Consider the following 17,315-nt stretch of genomic DNA (forward strand, 5'->3'; position numbering starts at 1 on the left):
TCTGTGACCAATAGATTGAAAAATGAATGATTCAATTTGTGATTTACTTCTATTTAAATTCATTGCGATTGAAGTCTCTTACAATGTTATGTATTGTAATAGGTCTATATATATATATAGTCATTTTTAGAAATCTGATCTGCAAAAATGATGGCACAATACAATATGCAATCAACAAGCAGGGAAAAGACCACAGGCAAATCTCAATCAAATAAATTAACTATGCAAATAACATTCCTGAGTGACGTGGTTTGGGTTTGGCCAGGAAGCTGATGGGAGACAATTTCAGAGTCTCAAACTGAAACATGGCACATAAAATCCTCACAAAATCTACTTCCATGTCATGTCGGTTGCAAAGTGTTTTCTTCAGTACACTACATATTGAGAGAGAGTAGTCTAGCATTTAACATCGAATAATAGTGTTGAAAATGTTTGTCCAAGATATTAATGGGTTTAAATTGCATCGCGGAAGAACAGTAAACCAGCTAAGTCATTGGCATCTTCTAGACACCCTAGAGGCCTGTTTGTATTGGCGATCGTACAAAACCATATATTGAAGAATGCTCAGCGGCATACTAGCAGTTTCTATGATGTAACCAATATAATTTTCTGGAAACTTTTTCTGTGTATAAATGTGGTGAATCTGTAAAAACATTGTCTGGAATTTTAAATTGTGGTTGGGTTTCCTGATCTACTGACTCTTTCCTAAATATGGTTACCCATATTTTGTGCCGGACAAGATGGACTGGCAATTTGTTTTGAGAAGGGAACAATTTAAAATAAACCTCGCATTTGATATAATCGAGACAACTCAAAGCCCTTCACAGGATTTATAGTAAAGTGCAGTGAGTGTATTCATAGACAAATGCGGCAGCCAATTTACATACAGCACTATCCCACAAACAGCAATTAAGTTAATGATCGATTTTATCTGGGGGATTGTCGGCCAAGACAGTGGGAGAAACTCCCTTCTCTTTTCAAGGAATTTCAAGGGATCTTTAATGTCCACAGTTAGCAGCAGCCTCATGGTTATCAACATCACAAGAGGCCTTTCTTTGTAGCTTAGGCACTGACCACGGGAGGAGTACTTGGTTCTTATACTTAACAACAACAACAAGATTTCATTTAGAGAGCGCCTTTCACGTCGGGAGGATGTCCCAAGGCGCTGGACAGTTGGGTCAGGACCCGAGCAGGGGGGGAAATGGTCAGGGTGAGGGAGGGAAGGGAGGGAGCGAGGAGGAGGTAGAGAGTCGAGAGGGGAGCCAAAGGCACGATTGAAGAGAACTTAAATCGAAAAGCATAATTAAAGGTCATTTCAACTGAGTTCAGTTTTCAGGGCTAATTCTAATCAATTAAGAATGTTAATGTTGGAGAAGCCAAAGGCTTTAGTTTCTCCAACATTAACGTTCTTAATTGATTATTACCAATGTATGCCCTGTTCAACATCATGCAAGTTAAAATTGATTGCATTGTGATTGTGAAATAATTAGAATCTCTTAACTGCAAAGACATAAATGTTTTCAAATTATTTTAGATGTTGGGCATCATCTGCAGTAGCATCAGAATCATTGCGTTCACAGGGAAAACAATCAGATTCTGAACTCAACTGTTACGGATTCCACAGGGATCAAAATAATGTTTAGTATAGAAGAATAGGGAGAATTCTAGCTTTATATTTTTGGATATGAAACAGAAATGGTGTCATCTGGTAGGAATACAAAATGCAAAATTTTTTGTCATCAAGACAGATAGAGTATCTGTCTTAGTCAGCCATTCGGCAAGAGATATGAGGTTTCCCTAAGATGTGGCTTTCGGTTTTAATCACCTAAGGTACATTGATACCATTGGGTTTAACTTCTTAACTCTCAATAAACAACTTGGTTACCAAAACAGTAACTAAGCATTCTGAAGACGCCGGCTGATCTAATGGCTGTAATGAACCATTTAAGTTTTGCATTTAATTCCCACTTATTCTAAAATCAGTTTATATTACTTGCCAGATTTAAGGATGAGGGATTGTTTTTTTTATCTCTAATCTCTTAAAAAATGGTTAGGTTTCTCTTTTTCCCTTCTACTTAGGTACATTTCCACAGTTGCTGGCCTCCCTGCTGCACCTTGACCAAATAACCATTATTCACATGTGACCATTGAGTGTGAATGCTGATGTGCTGTTTGACTGCAGGAGGAGGGTGGGGAGGAATGTAACCATTAGCCTTGCACTTCTCAGCAGGTGCCCCGGAATAGCAGCCGTTAGAACGCTGGTTGATTTCATTCCCCTCCCTAACCCTGGGTCGTGAGGCTAATTCAAGCATTGTGGAGTCCTGTAGCTCAGTGGTTAGAGCACTCGCTTTACAAGTGAGAGACCTGAGTTCAATTCCAGGCAGAGGGCGAAACCAAGTTTCCTTACTCCACACAGAGCCTAATAATAATCCCTCCAAAACCAAAAACAATAATAAATTGGTCATTTTCAATCTACGACTGTTTGTGGGACATTGCTGTGCGCAATTGGCTGCCGCGTTCGCCCACAAATATACAGTCAATTCACTTTACAGTGTGTTCTGTGAAGCGCTTTAGGACGTCCTCCTGACGTGAAAAGCACTATATCAAATGCAAGGATTATTATTATTATTATCTCTTCTATCTCCTCATCCACCCTCATGCAATATACACTTCTCCTACTGCTGGTTACTCAATTCTCTCCTCGGAAGATGAAAAAATAAACCAAAAAGCTTGAGAGCCTTGGTTAATGTCTCCTGTACCCTGCTATACAGCTGCTGACATCAAATAGCGGATTATCCTCTCTTCCTTATGAATCTGTTTGGGTTTCTCTTGAATGACTGGATGCTATTTGCCAAATCAGAATCAAATGGGAGCCAGTTCCAGATGTCCACCACCCTCTGGGTGAAGAAGTGTTTCCTCGTGCCTAGCCTGAAGTGTTTCTCAAGTTTGAAGGTGTGACCTCTAGTTCTGCCACATGTTGAGTGGCGGACTTTGTTGTTTGTCATTGTTAATTCCATGTAGGATTTCAGACCTCAACAGCATCAGCTCTCACTCTCCTCTGCTCCACCATGAATAGGCCCAGTTACTTGAGCATTTCTCTATACTCATGGATCCCACCTGAGAAATTAAAATCAGTCTTATTGTCCTGGCCCATTTTTGCACTTTCTCCTGTGCCTATACATCCTACATCCTTAGCTAGTTAGGGATTTGGACCAAATGCAAGGATTATTATTTTATTATTAATCACATCCCTGAACATGAAATAGTCAAACCAGGAGTTTTGGTGCCTAAATAAAACATTAAAGGATATTAGGCCTCAGGTACAGAATTGAGGGCTTTAAGGAATGAAACAATAGCAGCTGTATCCCATCACAGCATTGTAAAAACAAATGCCTGGGACATTCACTTGGAATGATCATCTGAAATTATAGGGCTTTTTTTCTGGGTGTGACTTGTTCCTCCCATTGATGTGACTTTTTTTTAAAAACCTTTAAACAATGTTTCATGTTAACTTAGTTGCCAAAGCAGTAACTAAACATTCTGTAGACGCTGGGTGATCTAATGGCTGTAATGAACTCCAAGGCACGTCCAAATCATGGTTTTTAACCCAGGAATCGTTTTCATGTCATGCCAACATTATCGCTGGCATGGTAAACCCCTTGATGTGTACACACCTTGCTCATTATTGCCTAAGTAACAAAATATACATTCAAATTGAAAGAATAGCCATTTGTGGCACACATTGAAGTCTTGAAATAAAGGAAGAGGCAACCACGCCTACAAAGTTGGCTAGCGTTCCTCTTTTTTTTAAAAGTAGTTAATGATCAGGAACAGTCAAACCAGGCAAGTTACTTAACTCCGTAGGGAGCTGTGATCATTTCAAAGCTGTACCCATTTGCATCATAATGTCAGCAGGGCAACTCTTACTCGCTGCCAACAAAATGTGCCAAAGAGATCAGATTTCCCCCAAGTACTGTGCTTAGGGTATTAAATTCACACTTTGCGAGCCCTGAGAACATAGCAGCAAGGCAGCTTTGGAGAGCAAGAACATCAACATGACAGGAAGCTTCTGCAGTGCCATGGAAGTTAATGACAGCTACTGGGCTTCTGGTTTTGTACCGTCCTACCAGTTCCAGACTTAGGAGGATAAATATAGGAACCAAAAGGTTGGGAAAAGTTGCACAACTTTATATCCACAGTGAATTCCATACCATTTTCCCAAGCAGAGTAAAGTAAACTGATTATAGTTACCCACGCCAGAAACCTCCTGTCTAATGTTAATCAAATAGCACTCAGATGCCATTTTGATACCAGATCAGTTCACTCCAGGCCCCGTGACTGTGGTAACCTCTGTGTAAAGTGTTTACAACCCAGGGTTCAACGTTTTCACATCTGGATGTTTATTGCATATTACTGTGGCCAACGAGAATCTATTTTGTAACTGAAGCAATTGCTGAAATATTTAAGACAGTGTTTTCCATCAGCTGGATCATTTTTTGCAGCAACTTAAATCATAAATCCTTTAATTTTTTTAAACAAAGCAAGGTATTAAATGCATCATTAATAGTGGGTCCTCTGATTCCAGAAAGGAATCTTGGAGATTTTAGGTGGGATCAAGTCAACAGAATAAATTTAGTAAGAACTGAAAGGATTTTTAACCAAGTTGCTTATGTATGCTTTTCAACATATGCAACAAAAGTTTTAGGAATTTTTATTTTTGCTTTTAAACGAGAAATTCATCTGAATAATAGAGATTATCCCAACTCCTCCCGATTGGCTCGCGCCAGCGCCTCCGCACATCAGGCGCCGGCAGCATCAGCCTCCATGGCTGCACATTCAACCTCACTAAGCCGGTCAGGAACCTGGGTGTCTTGTTTGACCCTGAATTGTCCTCTCTCCCCCACATCCGCGCCATGACTGGCACTGCCTACCACCACCTCCGCAACATTGCCAGACTCTGCCACTGCCTCACCCCTCAGGCTGCCGAAACCCTCACCCACACATTCGTCACCCAAGGCTCGATTACGGGAACTCTCCTCATCGGCCTTCCCAACTCTTCCCTTCAGAACCTGCAGATCATCCTAAGTTTTGCAATTGTACTGTCGCGCACCAGGCTCCGTGACCCCATCACTCCCACCCTCAACTGACTCCACCGGCTCCCCATCCCCCAGAGAATCGAATTCAAGATCCTCTTCCTCACTTTCAAGGCCATGGCCTTGCCCCCTCCTACCTCTCTGACCTGCTGACTCCCTACCAACCTGCCCGCTCCCTCCGTTCATCAGACTCCGGCCTGCTCCTTGTCTCCCGCCCGACCCGCTCTACCAGGCTTTCAGCCTCTCTGCCCCCACACTCTGGAATTCCATCCCACAATCCCTTCGCCTCGCTTCCTCCCTTGCCTCCTTCAAGGCCGGTCTCAAGACCCTCCTCTTCGATCATGTCTTCGGTCGCCCTCCCACCTCTCTGCCTTCCCTCACCCCTACCTCACCCCTCCCCCATGCTCGTGTCCTGACCCCTGACTGTCCAGTGCCTTGGGACGTCCTTCCGACGTGAAACGCGCTCTATAAATGTAATTTTGTTGTTGATGTTATGACTACATCTTTGTAACTGGCCACTGCTGTACACTATTATATAGTATATATTTAACCACATCAGTCACAATAGAGGTTCAAATGAAAAAAGGTCTTCAACCCATTTGATCTCCTCGCCATAACAACAACAAGCTGTTTCTCTAAACGAGTCCCTCATCCTTTCCTCCAACTTTCTTGGTAACACTTGGTAACCCTCCAACTCACCCCTCTAACACTGGAAGCTATCCCTATTGCTCTCATCTACACTGCTTCAAACTATCTGCTTCCAATTGTGAAAAGATCATAATTAATATTTTACAATTCTACATGTAAAAATTAGTTTTTACAAGTAGATATCTGACCTGGATAAATGAAAAAGTTTTACTGTTGAGGTTACATGTTTTTATTGCACTCTAAACTCAAGTCAGCGCATGTACAGATTGATCTGATCCCGATTTCCACAATAAATGTCTAGATTTTCTTATAAAATAGCATATTCTCCCTCTGCATCATCCCCATTCCCTGCAGCTGCTGAGGTTTATAATGGCTCAGTTTGCCCAGTAGCTCCCTCATCCTGCACAGTTAAATACATGACATTTCAAAGCATATACATAAATATTTTATATATATATTATATATTAAAAAATATTTAAAATGGAGCAAATGGAGAGATTAGGGGGAAACAAATCACACAGAGAGCACTTATAATATGGAATGCCCGGGTAGTTTAAGCAGAACACATATTGGCATTCAAGAGCGAACTAGACAGATTCCTCAAAAAAGGTCACTACAGGAGTAAGGGGAAAGGACAGGTCAGTGGGACTGAAAGGATTGCTCTTGAGGAAGCCGGCACAGCCACAATGGGTCGAATGTGCCGTAAATGGTACTAAAAAGATGAGTATCAAAGGTAAGAATAAATAAAAGTATTCACATTAACAAAAAAAAATTGTTTTTCAAAATGAGATATTGTTTCTCCCTTTAAATCCCCCTCCTGCCTCTCACCTCACTTCTGAAAACACTTCACCAGAGAGGGGGAGCACCTATCTAAGCCACAAGCTCCTCCCAAACCAACATCAATCTCGCTTTGTACTCAACAGCAATGTTCAAGAGAGACGAAGGACAATTATTAATATTTTCTGACAAAATTTGCCCCAGAAGTTGGTGGGAGAACTGAAAAGACTCGATTTTATACTTGGATCTACTTGGATCATATTTCCTGTCACCTAATGCAGGGCGGTGCAACCTTTTGGCTGCTGAGGGCCAGATGTCCTATTTGAGAAATGTCCATGGGCCTCCTGAGCAATATTTTTGTGTTTCTCTTCCTGTAACATAACATAATATTTATGGGTTATGGAGGGAATGGGTGGGCTGGGAGGGAGGGAGGGAGGGATGGAGGGAGGGAGAGGGGCGTGGATGAAATATGCCCATGGGCCGAATACGGCCCGCAGGCCGCCAGTTGTACCACCCTGACCTAATGTTACAATACTGACTCCAGATTCAAACTTCTACACAAGTGGATCAGACTTCGTACTGGTGGCTGACGCTGCACAAGGTGGCTGCACAGCTGCACTTCTGTGCTGATGTTTTGGGTGGATCTGTTTTGCAGCTGTAACGGCTCATTTGTTTCTAGGACACACGTGGGTGTCTGGGTTTAAGCACTAAGACCTTGTGCGTTGCTCCAGGCATAATGTCATAGAATGTAGAGAATGAACAGCTCCATCTTATCTCTTCTGCACATGCTGTGTTAAATAAATAACCCCCAATTCTCATTTTAGAAAACAAAGGAGAGAAAATCCAGGTTTAAAAAGTGTGTTTCAGAGCTGTTGTCAACAACACCAACGACAACTTGCATTTATAAAAACCCTCACACAGGATAGCGCCCCAAAGCGCTTGTCCTACTCATCCGCAGGCTAACTAACAAACAACAACAAAATTATACTTATATAGCACCTTTTACGTCGGGAGGACGTCCCAAGCCGCTGGACAGATAGAGTTTCGGACCCGAGCTGAGGGAGGGCTTTGAAGGTGAGGACCATCATCTTGAACTGTGTCCTCTGTGTGATGGGAAGCCAGTGGAGTTGGGCGAGGATGAGGGTGATAGGGTCACGGAACCTAGTGCGGGAAAGGACTTGGGCTGCAGAGTTCTGGATGATCTGTAGCCTGGGGAGGGAGGAGTTGGGGAGGCCAACAAATAGGGAGTTTACATGGTCGAGCCTATTTTTTTTTGATTTTTTAAAAAAATTTTTTTTATCCTTTTGCATGAATAAAGGGATGGTCTAGTACTTGAGTGCATCACTCCACAAGCTCAGACATCTCAAGGTGAGCAAGAATGTCATTCCACCTACCTACCATAATGTCACCCTTGTTTCCTGCAAAAGAAATGTATAATTGCGTTGCTGACGGTAATAGAACGGTGGCAGTTCTACCATAATTCGATGGGCTATTTATTTATTCACTTCTTTTCTCCCCTCCCCTCCTGTCTTGATTGCTGTGACTCATGTGTGGCTCATGCTGACACAGGCTTCCATGCTGACTAGCAGATGCTCCAGTAACTCACCCAAGTAAATAGTCTTCATGTCTGAACCTAGATCCTTCAAATGAGACATTAAACTAAAGCCCCGTCTGCCTGTTCAGATGCACATAAAATATCCCGTGACACTATTCAAGAAGAGAAGGGAGTTCCTCCTGGGGCACTGGCCAACAATCCCACAAATAAAATTGGTCAATCACTTTATTGCTCTTTGTGGGACATTGCTGTGCACAAATTGGCTGCAGCATTCTCCCACAAAACATACATTTAACAGGATATCCTGTGACGGGCTTTGGGACGTCCTCCCGATGTGAAAGGCTCGATACCAAATGTATTTATTATTAGTAGTAGTATTACGTAGTAAATGGCACCACTCTATCCCACTGTGGGGGTGGAATGCTGAGCTGAATCCTATCTGCACCTGAAGACCTCACACACACAGCTCCAGCAGAGGTCATCAGACAGCCCTCAGACGCAGGAGTCCAGGCTGAGATGTGGAATGAAGGAGCGGAGAGGAGATGGGGAAATGAAGCGGCTGGCTTTTGCTGAGAGGAGGAAGCATCTGGGGCAGTAGGGTCACAGGAGGTTGCGGACGTAGAATGGATCGAGACCATGGAGGCGTTTCAAAGAGAGGGCGTGAAATCACTACTCTTCACAGTAAATCTTGTGAAGTGCTTTGAGATGTTGTTTGTTTCAAGAACAAGTGAGTTAGATTCCTGTGAGAAAATAATATCTCGGGATACAATATATAGTTTGGGACACAACATGTCAAGCAACTGCCAGGATGGTGGAAGGCGAACTGGATGGACCTTGTTCTTCTTTCGCCAGCAAATTCTTATGTTCTTATGGTCTCGGTCCAGTGCTTAGTTTAACACTGAACTCATACATTTAGCTTGATTGAAACTGAGAATACATTAGACAGATAAAATCTGAATAAAAAGAAAGGTTCTGCCCAGTGTCACGGTGTTTTATTTCCGATTCAGCGACAATAATATCAAATCAAACATACCGTTTTGATGAACAGTAAGGAAATTACTAAGTCTTTTTCACACTGAGCTGTGGTCTCAGTCTTAGTGTAACTATTGTACTAACCAGATGTATTATGACTGGGGAGTTTCAGTTTATGTGTGCATATGCGTACGTATCCAGCCATGGGTTAGTCCAATGTATGTCATTAAATAAATTACTGCAAGTCAAAGGTATAGGGTGGGGGTTGTGTGTTAATTGACCAAATGTCAAAGGTGTCATCACCTTTTGGTTAGCTTAGATGAAGGAGGCTCTTTGGCACATTTAATCTTATCTTTCCAGAATACCCACCCTACTTTCTTTCCATCACAGCCTCAAGCCATTTCTTCAGTGATTCTATCATTTTGTCCTCACCCAAGCAATCCATCCCAGCCCTTAATTGATTACAAACAGTTGTGGATTGAGTGACCAAATTCTTTTTTTAAGGGATTATTATCCCGGAAAAACAATGCACCAATCGGCTAACAACCAGGTTCCTACTTACTGTTAGGTAAACAGAGGTTTGTGGAGTAAGGAAACTTGCCCAACGTTTCGGCCTGCCCGGTAATCAAATCCAAATCCTTTTGCTTGCGAGGCAAGTGCTCTAACCACTGAGCTGCAGGACTCCACAAAAGCCTTCCCAACACATCTCAATGTTAGGATGTATCAATCAATCCACTGATTCCTGCATATGCCCAAGCAAGTGTACCTAACACACTAAAGAGCATGAGTGAGATCACAGGCAGTCCAGTTTTGTTCCCTGTACTAACATAAAGACAACAAGGAATTGGAAAGACAGAAAAAGTAAAACCAGACTGGAGCAAGTCTTGAATTAACAAGCAACAAAGAACAGTAAAGGCACTAAATCCAGCCTTTATTTCAAAACATGAAGACTAAAGCAGATTCCAAAATCACGAATGAAATTGCTAGAGTAGATGTTGACAGTGTTGACAAAAAGTTAGGAAGGTTTCAATTTGTTCAGTTTCTGTTTATTTTGTTTTATATTGGAAACCAGCTTCCAAATTGAGACTGAGTTTAAGAATTTCTCCTAAATTTTAAAGCAAATGTTCCTAAGGTTAAGATAAGGTCAAATTTCAAGGCTCAGAGCAAATCTGCGGAGCAAACTAGCTTGGAGGAGCTGCAGAGCTCAATAGCGTCAGGGAGCAGAATCCGCAACCATAAAGGCATCCACATCATTAACCCTGAGTGCTTCAGTCCACTTCAGCTGTGGTTGTTTATTCAGCTTCCTTGCATTGTCAGGTTCAATAGCTTTTCCAGGTCAGCTCCCCCTCCACTGGAGTTGTCAACAGCAGAAATATTCAAAGAAATCAACAGGAAGATGGAGCGGAAAGGATGTTTGACACAGGTGAGATTATTTGCTGCCATGTGTCATTTAAGAGACGCATGGAATGTTTGCAGTCTGCCTTCAGAGACGTGCGATCATTGCTATGTTTGGAGTGAAATCAGATACATGTAAGACATGTAACGGAGAGTAGTCGGTGAGTCGTGTTACATATTTCCGGTTACTAAGCTGTGTCGGCTGCTTGGACCAGGGCGATTATCGTGTATGCAAGCTCCGAGCTATGATGTAGATCATTTCTTAGTTGACTTATCAATTCTGAAAAGATCCTCATACCAAACTTGCCTCGAGGTTTATTGGTGAGTTGGTTTCCAGCATTGGTGAAATGAAAAGCAAAGCCACTCACCCACATGGAAGTAATCAGAATATTTATCCCTCTGCCTCTATTCTTTTCTTTCTCACAGTATTGATCTATTCTTAGCTTCTCAAGACAACTGACTAGATCTTTTACGAAATTAACGTTCAGTTTTTCTCCTTAAAAGTAACGGTTATTTTGGACTGGCATTGAGAAATCAGTCTAAGCAATTGTTTTGTTATTATGTCCAAACTGGTCAGGCATGTAAATAAATGTGATAAGAGAACTGTAGCAGTATTTACAAAAGGATAAATATTTTTTCAAATATTTGAAAAAAAATCAACCTTAACTAGTGCTATAATATATATTCTATTCTCACTTCCCTTCTCTTGCCACTATTGATAGGGTACAGGAAATGAGCAGGGAACTGGGATTAGAATATGTATCACAGCACTAGTCAAAGAACTTGCACCATTTTAGGCTCATTGGACCAAATGGTTTCCTTCTGTATTAATAATGATAATCCTTGCATTTGATATAGTGCCTTATCATGTTTTCAAGACGTCTCAAAGGACTTCACAGAATATACTGTAAAGTGAATTGACTGTGTACATTTTGTGGGCAAAACGCGACAGCCAATTTGATACACCAGCGTCCCACAAACAGTCGTGGATTGAGTTATCTAAATATTTATTTATTTTTTGGAAAGGGTCTTTACCCCCAGAAAAGTGATCCTCCAAGCGACTAACAACCGAGTTCCTACTTTACTGCTAGGTATATAGGGGTGTGTGGAGTAAGGAAACTTGTCTAAAGAATCAAACCTGAGTCCTCTTACTTACTTATCTAACCAATACCTACAGGACTCCACAAACTATAGTAAAAGTTTCTATGGTTCTGAGATTGACACTTGCATTGAATGGTGATGGTGAACGGCGTTTAATAAAAGATCAAGGGTTCCAGCGGTATTTCTGCACCAAAAATGTATCAAATGCATAAATGTATTTAAAGTTTTATCCAAGAAGACAACAAATGTTCATTGGCTCTGCAAGTTCAAACCTATTACTTTCATCATTGGAAATTAACAGACACCATTTTGGCCGATGTTATATCAGAGCGAGCGCGAGATATGTGCCTTGAAAGATCTTTCAGGCTCTGAAATGTTAAACATTGGACATCTTTATTCTCCATAACAAGCGGTAAGAACGTTCACATAGTTAGGCTTTAAAACCGTGTTATCTTAAAATGTAAGATTGCGCAGAATTGTGGACAATTCTTAGAATTTAGTCTTAGGTTCTTAAAAAGTAACAAGATGAATTTGAGAGGTAACCACAGTGAAGTACAATCTTAGATTGTGAAATAAAATAGTCTTACAGTCAAAGTGTAATTTTGGACCTTTTTCATCTGCCTAGAGCAGATGTGTGTACCTCACCACATCACAATGATGAAAATGAGAAAGAATTTCAGGCACTCTACATAGGATTAACACTGTGTAGTTAATAATTAAACCACACAGAACATTTTTTAAAAGACGAAACCTGCCTAATCAAAATATTCACCATATGGAGTGTGTCCGAAGCGTACCCACATTTTAATATAATATATATTTAATATATATAAACATATTTATATATGTAATATGAAGCGCGCTATTGTTATATATACAGTATATATTATATCTTTAAAAATGCAAAGCTTTACAAGGTTATTTTGCTTTGACTTTGGCTTGCTTCTTGCTATTTTTGAAAAAATGTTTCAATTCCATGGTGAGCACTGACCTCGCAGCTGGAGAAGCTGTTTTGAAGTCACAGAGCCTAAACAGCATGAGGTGGGGTTGAAATGGACACACTTGCACCCGAAGCATTAATTGGTTTAATAACTAATTGGCATAAAATTCGTCTCTGTCCCATTGTGGTCTTGCACCTTCTTCCAACCAATTCTTCTGATAATGTTACTGTTCAAGCAAATAACTATTTCAAGGAAACGATTCAGTGGAATAAAACGAAATTGCCTGATCTTCATTCTTGCAGTTTGTGAGATCCTCCACAAATTTCACTGAGAACTGTAATATTAATACGAAGAACAATCCTTGCCTTTAATATAGTGCCTTATTGTGTCTTCGAGACATCTCAAAGCGCTTCACAGAATATACTGTCAAATGAATTTACTGTATATGTTGTGGGCGAAATGCGGCAGCCAATTGCGCACGGCAGCGTCCCACAAACAGTCGTGGATTGAGTGACCACATTTTTAAAAAAATGTATTACCCCCGGAAAAATGATCCACCAATCGACTAATAACCGGATTTCTACTTACTGTATATATAAGTAGCATATAAATATATTCTGTGTATATAAATATATATACCGTACATATAAGTCGTATATAAATTTATATGCTGTATATATAAGTTCTACAGCAATGCACTGAAATCACAGCTATTCAAGTTAGAGGGTGATACTTCATGCAATAAGTGATGATCTGTTTCACTGAAATAGAAGCAACAAAACAGCACCAGTTTGCACTTCGAATACCAACTACAGTAATCTCCTGATAACTCGACCCTGATGTAGCGTGTCACTATCACTTAAGTCAACTACCTCTCAATATCCCGGCTGCATTTATTTATGTATTTATACATATGCCTAACTCTGCACACTGGATAACTCACCACTGAGTCTTTTTCCCTTGGAGTGATGAGTTATCAGGAATGTACTATATATTAAATCTGTACAGTACATTAATTGCAAAAGTATTCTAGTTAAGGATTTCCCCCCACCCCACCCCGGGTGTGATAATTACCCAAATTTTACTAATATTGACACTGCTGGTTGTATATCACACTTACCACTAGCTATCTTATATTTATGTCCTTTAATTTATCGGTCTCACCATAATGTATACTTTCATAATCTTGAACACCTCTATCAGGTTGACCCTGTCAGTCCTCTTAACTCTAGAGAAAAGAGCTGTAACCCACCCGATCTTTCTTGACAGCTGTATCAACTCACATCCGGTAACATCCTTGTAAATCTATGTGTGGAGTCCTGTAGAGTATTGGTTAGAGCAGTCGCCTCGCAAGCGAGAGGACATGGGGTCAATTCCCAATGCAGGGTGAAACGGTAGGCAAGTTTCCTTCCTCCACACGTCTCTGCTTACCCAGCAGTAAGTAGGAACCCGGTTATTAAATAATTTAAAAAATATATTTAAATCAAATTTGGTCCCTCAATCAACAACGGTTTGTGGGACACTTCTGTGCACAATTGTCCGCGTTTCGCTCACAATATATACAGTCAATTCTCTTCTGTGAAGCACTTTGAGACATCTGAACAACGTGTAATGTGCTTTATCAAGTGTAAGGATTATTATTATTATTGTACTTTCTAATGCTATATCCTTCAAATAATGTGGCGATCAGAATTGTACTCAGTACTGTGAATGGATTTAGGATTACTTCCCTACTTTTACACTTTATTCCCCTGGACACAAAGCCAAGGACTCTGTTAGCACTATTAATGTCTTTGTCCACCTGTGCTACTACTTTCAGAGCTCTTAAATCTGGCTCCCCAAATCCCTTTACTCCTCTGCCGTTCCCAGGTTATAATATTGCTGATTTTGCCCATTTAATTTGCAGATTAGATGCAAACCGAAGATTCGTCATGAAAACTTTTCAATTCATTTATTTTTTTAAAAATCTATCTGCCAAAAGCGATGGCGATTGAAAACGAATTAACCAGCACTATATATAATCCATAGTGTGTGCGATTATTGATAAACACGTTGTATTATTATTCCGCATGCCGCAATCAGCTGCAACACTATTATGCAACACTATTGAGAAGAAACAGACAGGTCCAAAATGGAATAATAATAATAACAATGAATAATATTCCTTGCATTTGATACAGCGCTTTTCACGTCGGGAGGACATCCCAAAGCGCTTCACAGAACACACTGTAAAGTGAATTGACTGTATATTTGTGGGCGAACGTGGCAGCCAATTGCGCACAGCAATGTCCCACAAACAGTCATAGATTGAAAATGACTAATTTATTATTGTTTTTGGTTTTGGAGGGATTATTATTAGGCTCTGTGTGGAGTAAGGAAACTTGCCCAAGGTTTCGCCCTCTGCCTGGAATTGAACTCAGGTCTCTCACTTACAAAGCGAGTGCTCTAACCACTGAGCTACAGGACTCCACAGGAATATAATATAGGAATATAATAATCATAAATAATAATAATCCTTGCATTTGACACAACGCCTTATCAAGTCTTTGAGACGTCCCAAAGCGCTTCGCGGGATGTACCGTAAAGTGAATCGACTGTATATTTTGTGGGCAAAACAGAAAAAGACACTGGCGCTGATGAGCTGACTCTCTGCCATATTTTGTTCAATTTCAGCTGAATTTTGTTGTCAAAGCAGAGAGCAGCCAATTCATTCTGTGCATTGGCTTCGGGCAGGAGAGACGTGTGACTGACGTTAGTATTAACACACCACGTCATGGTTTCCCCACAAAGTGACTAAAAATGTGTTTTATACAAAGCCACTAACATTTACTGGTTTATTTTTTTTTTATTTGAGTGTTTCCCCACTCCTCCCCCCAACCTCACACCCTCACACACACCCCACACTCACACACACACACAGATCTCTGAAAGCCAAACTATTTTAAAAACTCAGATCAGTATCTTTAATATTAAAGCAAAATCTCTCCATTGAAAAAAAATCCTCTGAGTAAATAATAACTAACAATAATCCTTGCATTTGATATAAGCGCTTTTCACGTCTTCTCGACGTCTCAAAGCCCTTCACAGAATATGCTGTAAAGTGAATGAATCGACCGTGTATTTGTGGGCGAACGCGGCCGCCAATTGTGCACATCAGCGATGTCCCGCAGACAGCCGTGGATTGAAAATGTCCCATTTATTATTGTTTTTTTTTGAGGGATTACCCCGTAAACCCTGTAAACCCAGTGAACCCAGAGGTAAGAAATCAGAGACCAAACCAGTGCAAAAGGGCAGCAATGTGTTGCCCCCCCACCCCCCTCCCCAACTGAGGGGTTGCACTCCAACATTAATATGCATATTTTTTATATGATTATTATTTACTCTTTCAGAAGCTGATGTTTATTTCAAGCCTCTCCTCCTTTGCGGGAGTTTGGATAAGGACCAAAATGTGGGAGTCCTCTTGATCACCCCCCCCCCCCCCCCCCACCCCTTGGCTCTTTTAAGGGGCTATCAAACCAGGACAAGTTACCAGCCATTCTTTGCATCTCTCCATCATCCCCCACCCCACACCCCCCCCCCAAAAAAAAAGGTCTGCAGGGCTTTGCAACCCGACCTACAGACTGAGCCCCTCACTGAGCCCCTCACTGAGCCCCTCTCTGAGCCCCTCACTGAGCCCCTCTCTGAGCCCCTCTCTGAGCCCCTCTCTGAGCCCTCACTGAGCCCCTCTCTGAGCCCCTCTCTGAGCCCCTCTCTGAGCCCCTCACTGAGCCCCTCTCTGAGCCCCTCTCTGAGCCCCTCTCTGAGCCCCTCACTGAGCCCTCACTGAGCCCCTCTCTGAGCCCCTCACTGAGCCCCTCACTGAGCCCTCTCTGAGCCCCTCACTGAGCCCCTCACTGAGCCCCTCTCTGAGCCCCTCACTGAGCCCCTCACTGAGCCCCTCTCTGAGCCCCTCACTGAGCCCCTCACTGAGCCCCTCACTGAGCCTCACTGAGCCCCTCACTGAGCCCTCTCTGAGCCCTCACTGAGCCCCTCACTGAGCCCCTCTCTGAGCCCCTCACTGAGCCCCTCTCTGAGCCCCTCACTGAGCCCCTCACTGAGCCCCTCCGGTCACTCCGCGCACACAGTGCACATTTTCCACTGTGGAGTGGAAATTCTCACCTTCCTCTGCGATGCGCCTTTAACACATCGACACAGTCACAGACGGAGGGATTCCCTGTTCTACTGACGTCACTGACTCGGGAAACCCACACCTGCGTCATATGACGCACATACCCATTTTAGGCCATTCGCTGCTGCGTCAATGGACTCCACCATCTCCCCCCCACCATCTCCGCCCCCACCCCCACCCCCCAGCACCCCCCTACCATCTCCCCCCACCCCCCACCATCTCCCCCCCACCATCTCCCCCCCCCCACCCATCTCCCCCCCATCTCCCCCCCACCCCCCACCATCTCCCCCCCACCATCTCCCCCCCACCCCACCATCTCCCCCCACCCCCCCCCACCATCTCCCCCCACCCCCACCATCTCCCCCCCCACCATCTCCCCCCCACCCCCCACCATCCCCCCCCACCCCCCCCCACCTCTCCCCACCCCCACCATCTCCCCCCCACCCCCACCATCTCCCCACCCCCCCCCACCATCTCCCCCCACCCCACCATCTCCCCCCACCCACCCCCACCCCCCCCCCCTACCTCCCCCCCCACCCCCACCATCTCCCCCCCCACTCTCCCCCCCACCCCCCTCTCCCCCCCCCCACCATCTCCCCCCCACCCACCCCCCCACCCCCCACCCCTCTCCCCCCCCACCACCTCTCCCCCCCACCATCTCCCCC

This window comes from Callorhinchus milii, unplaced genomic scaffold (assembly GCF_018977255.1).
Source record: "Callorhinchus milii isolate IMCB2004 unplaced genomic scaffold, IMCB_Cmil_1.0 Scaffold3, whole genome shotgun sequence".
Lineage (NCBI taxonomy): Eukaryota > Metazoa > Chordata > Chondrichthyes > Chimaeriformes > Callorhinchidae > Callorhinchus > Callorhinchus milii.